This window comes from Triturus cristatus, chromosome 3_2, assembly GCF_964204655.1.
Source record: "Triturus cristatus chromosome 3_2, aTriCri1.1, whole genome shotgun sequence".
In the NCBI taxonomy this organism is placed as follows: Eukaryota; Metazoa; Chordata; class Amphibia; order Caudata; family Salamandridae; genus Triturus; species Triturus cristatus.
Window position 1 is genome coordinate 1,208,584,713 of NC_140584.1, and position 4,735 is coordinate 1,208,589,447.

Consider the following 4,735-nt stretch of genomic DNA (forward strand, 5'->3'; position numbering starts at 1 on the left):
TCTGTCCCAGTGAGGCCCGACATCGAGGCGCCAACCCCTGGCCCGGGGGATACCCCGTGAACCCTTCCCACTCCCGGCGGAGGGCAGTATCGATGGGACCCCCAACCGTCCTTCCACACCTAGGTGCGATCACCCCACAGCTCTCTGGGGCCTGACGCCTCTCCTGCTGGGCGTCTGGCCGCGCTCTATCTGGCCTCTCCGCCCCCTCCGGGCGCAAGGGTGCGGACATCAAAGGGCTCCAGTCCTATATCTGGGGCGACCCGACAACAGGACAACAGTTGTATCCCGGAGTCAAGAGCCCTGCTGATCGGATCGCGGCTGACCCTACGGAAGAAGACTCATCCTGAAACCCCTCTCTGAGCCCTGCTGACGACCTCGCGGCTCCACCGTGCATAAAAGACCTTCACGAACCTTTGGGGCCCTGCGGACGCTGTCGCGGCCTGACCTTGTTGAATCTTACTACCAGAGCCCAGCTGACCTCGTCGCGGCTCGACCGAAGCGGACCTACCACCGGAGCCCTGCTGACTGTGTCGCGGCTCGACCCAAGCGGAACTACCACCCGAGCCCTGCAGACGCCGTCGCGGCTCCCCACGTCCAAGCCGCTCTGAGACCAGCACTCAAGGTCTGGCGCAGAACCCTCCCGTACCTGGTTGGTACTAAGACTGTCCCGCTACCCTATCCCTCTAACAGACAATGAGACTCTTACTGGATCCCTCGATCCCACTGTAAATATTGAACGTACTACTTCTGATAAAGAACCAAGTCAAGCAACTGCTATTGAGTCCTGTGTGGTGGTGTTACTGGGCCTAGTACGATCATAGGAGAAGGACCTCCCCGAAGGAGGCTTCTCAACGGCGCTCGGCTATAACTTTGCGGTAGGAAGGTGCCCCGGAATAGTCTCCCCGACTCCCCGGTGGTCCTCCCTCCAACAGGGTGACTATGAGAATGGGTCAATGTGAGTGAGGGTGACTGTGCTAGAAGGGCTCAGTGTGAATAAGGTTGACTGTGAGAAGGGGTCAGTGTGAGTGAGGTTGCCTGCATGAGAAGGGCTCAGTGTGAGTGAGGTTGACTGAGTGAAAAAGGGTCAGTGTGAGTGAGGTTAACTGCATGTGAAGGGTTCAGTATGAGTGAGTTTGACTGGGTGTGAAGGGCTCAGTGTGAGTGAGGTTGACTGAGTGAAAAAGGGTCAGTGTGAGTGAGGTTGCCTGCATGAGAAGGGCTCAGTGTGAGTGAGGTTGACAGAGTGAAAAGTGATCAGTGTGAGGGAGGTTGACTGCATGTGAAGGGCTCAGTGTGAGTGAGGTTGACTGTGTGAGAAGCGGTCAGTGTGAGTGAAGTTGACTGTGTGAGAAGGGCTCAGTGTGATTGAGGTTGGCGGTGTGAGAATGGCTCAGTGTGAGGTTGACTGCATGAGAAGGGCTTAGTGTGAGTGAGGTTGACTGCATGAGAAGGGCTCAGTGTGAGTGAGGTTAACTGCATGAGAATAGCTCAGTGTGAGTGATGTTGAAATCGTGAGATGGGCTTAGTGTGAGTGAGCTTGACTCGGTGAGAAGGGCTCAGTGTGAGTTTGTTTGACTGCTTGAGAATGGCTCAGTGTGAGTGAGGATGACTGAGTCAGAAAGGCTCAGTGTGAGTGAGATTGACCGCATGAGAAGGGCTCAGTGTGAGTGAGGTTGACTGTGTGAGTAGGGTGCAGTGGGAGTGAGGTTGACTGTATTAGTAGCGTTCAGTGTGAGTGAGTTTGTGAGAAGGTCTCAGTGTGAATGAGGTTGACTGCGTGAGATGGGCTCAGTGTGAGGTTGACGGCGTGAAAAGGGCTCAGTGTGAGTGATGTTGACTGCGTGTGAAGGGCTCAGTGTGAGTAAATGTGACTTTGTGGGAAGGGCTCAGTGTGAGCGAGGTTGACTGCATGAGACGGGCTCAGTGTGGGAGAAGTTGACTGCGTGAGAAGGCCTCAGTGTGAGTGAGGTTGACTGTGTGAGGCAGGTCACTGTTTGTGAAGGGCTCAGTGTGAGTGAGGTTGACTGTGTGAGAAGCGGTCAGTGTGAGTGAGGGTGACTATGACAAGGGATCAGTGTGAGCAACGTTGAAAGGGAAAAGGGCTCAGTGTGATTGAGGCTGGCTGTGTGAGAATGGCTCAGTGTGAGGTTGACTGCATGAGAAGGGCTCAGTGTGAGTGAGGTTGCCTGCATGAGAAGGGCTAGGTGCGAGTGAGGTTAACTGCATGAGAATAGCTTAGTGTGAGTGAGGTTGAAATCGTGAGATGGGCTCAGTGTGAGTTTGTTTGACTGCTTGAGAAGGGCTCAGTGTGAGTGAGGATGACTGAGTGAGAAAGGTTCAGTGTGAGTGAGGATGACTGCATGAGAAGGGCTCAGTGTGTGTCAGGTTGAGCATGTGTACGGCTGAGTGTGAGTGAGGTTGACTGTGTGAGAAGAGCTCAGTCTGAGTGAGGGTGACTGTGTGAAGGGCTTAGTGTGAGTGAGGTTGACTGTGTGAGTAGGGCTTAGTGTGAGTGAGGGTGACTGTGAGAAGGGCTCAGTGTGAGTGAGATTGACTGCATGAGAAGGGCTCAGTGTGAGTGAGGTTGACTGTGTTGTTAGCGTTCAGTGTGAGTGAGTTTGTGAGAAGGTCTCAGTGTGAATGAGGTTGACTGCATGAGAAGGGCTCAGTGTGAGTGAGGTTGACTGCGTGAGATGGGCTCAGTGTGGGTGATGTTGACTCTGTGAGAAGGGCTCAGTGTGAGTGAAGGTGACTGTGGGAAGGGCTCAGTGTGAGCGAGGTTGACTGCATGAGAAGGGCTCAGTGTGAGCGAGGTTGACTGCATGAGAAGGGCTCAGTGTGATTAAGGTTGATTGTGTGATAAGAGCTCAGTATGAGTGAGATTGATTTGCGAGAAGTGCTCAGTGTGTGTGTAGTTGATTGCGTGAGAAGGGCTCAGTGTGAGCAAGGTTGATTGTGTGATAAGAGTTCAGTATGAGCGAAGTTCACTGTGAGAAGGGCTCAGTGTGAGAGGTTGATTTGCGAGAAGGGCTCAGTGTGAGTGAGGTTGACTGTGAAAAGGGCTCAGTGTGAGTGAGGTTGACTGAGTGAGAAGGGCATAGTGGGAGTGAGGTTGACTGTGAGAAGGGGTCAGTGTGAGCGAGGTTGACTGTGGAAAGGGCTCAGTGTGAGTGAGGTTGCCTGTGAGAAGGGCTCAGTGAGAGTGAGGTTGACTGTGAGAAGGGCTCAATGTGAGAAGTTGGCCTGGTATATGTTGGTCACTAGCTAAAGTGGCCACCTTGCACCAGTCCAATTCGACTCTTATGGTAGATAGGTATAAGACAACCTTTTTAAGTCTCTGAGGAATGTAAGACAGCTTGTTTTACCTTATAATCTCTTGAATCACTAAATGAAAGGACAACTCACTATACTAATCTCTTTATGAGATTAGAAGTCAAGGACACATGCAAAAATCAACATTTCACAACAAGTTAGGCACAAATATGGCTGGGGCCCTAGGGGCGTACCAGACCATATACTAAAAAAGAGGTTTAGGAATATTGACTTGAGAAGAGACAAGGCCTAGGGCCTTCAGAAGCGCTGGGGCCTCACTAACCCACCCAAGGCAGGTCAGTAAAGGACCCACGGGAGACGCATGCAGTGTGAGAACACAGCTGCGGATCCGAATAGACTTCAATGGAGCAAGTCGCAGTTGGAATTTTAAAGGTTTTAGGTTACTTCGGGAGAGTCTACAAGCAAGTCACTTACAGGGTAAGTAGTTCGAGTTAACACCCACAGGAACACCGTAGTGCTGGAGTTACTTCACCCAGGGAAGCCGATTGCATAGGTGTCTTTTAGTGTCGGGTCGCGGCGTCATTTTCAATGGGAGCCAAAGAAGGCTTGCTGCTTGTGAAGACAGGAGAAGTGTCTGGTGGAATCCAAGGCTGGATTCAGAAGAAGGAAGACCTGAAAGCAGAAGGGACAGTGTTCAAAGTCACTTGGCAGTGACCCGGGGCAAGGAAGATGGATGCCCACAGTCGTCGGGTTATTTCAGGTGATCTCTGGTGTCTTGACTCTTCAGCCACAAGGTCCAGGAGGCGTTGACGACAAACAGTAGCTAGATTTGGCATGTCCCATAATGTCTGCAGTTTACGGAGGTGTCGGCAACCGGATTGGAGCCAACAAGCCTTGGCAACAACAAGTCTCGTGAAAAGTGAAGAAAGTCAGCGGTGCAGACCAGCAAGGTCTGAGGGACTCACCCAGCAAGGGTAAGTCAGGGCAGGCCTGGAGCAACTAGGGGAGCCCTTTGGTTCTATAGAAAAGTCATCTGGGGACCCACAAGCCAACCGGCAAGGGATCGCAAAGACACCTCAGGAGGATTCACTCACCAGGAGCCCACGGTCACTCGGAACAAGGTAGGCCTCTGATCTTCGGTGGAAATCCTGCTGGAGGTTTGGACCACATGTGCTTCAATGCACAAGTTCGTAGAGTGTCGTGAAGGGGTTGCACTCGACAATAGTGCACGGTACCCGGGTATTGCTGTTGCTCATCACTCGTGGGGTCAACTTGCCTCAGCTTCACTGTGGACTCACGATGGCCTTGGAGAAGTCAGGAAATCTACTTCCAGGGCTGCAGGGACTTTGGACTCTGGCAGGTGCTTGATTCAAAGTTTTTGTGCCTGCCAAGCAGGGGAGTCACTCCTTGACTCCAAGGGAGATTCTCCAGTCTTCCAGAGGTAGTGGAACATCGAAGGTCC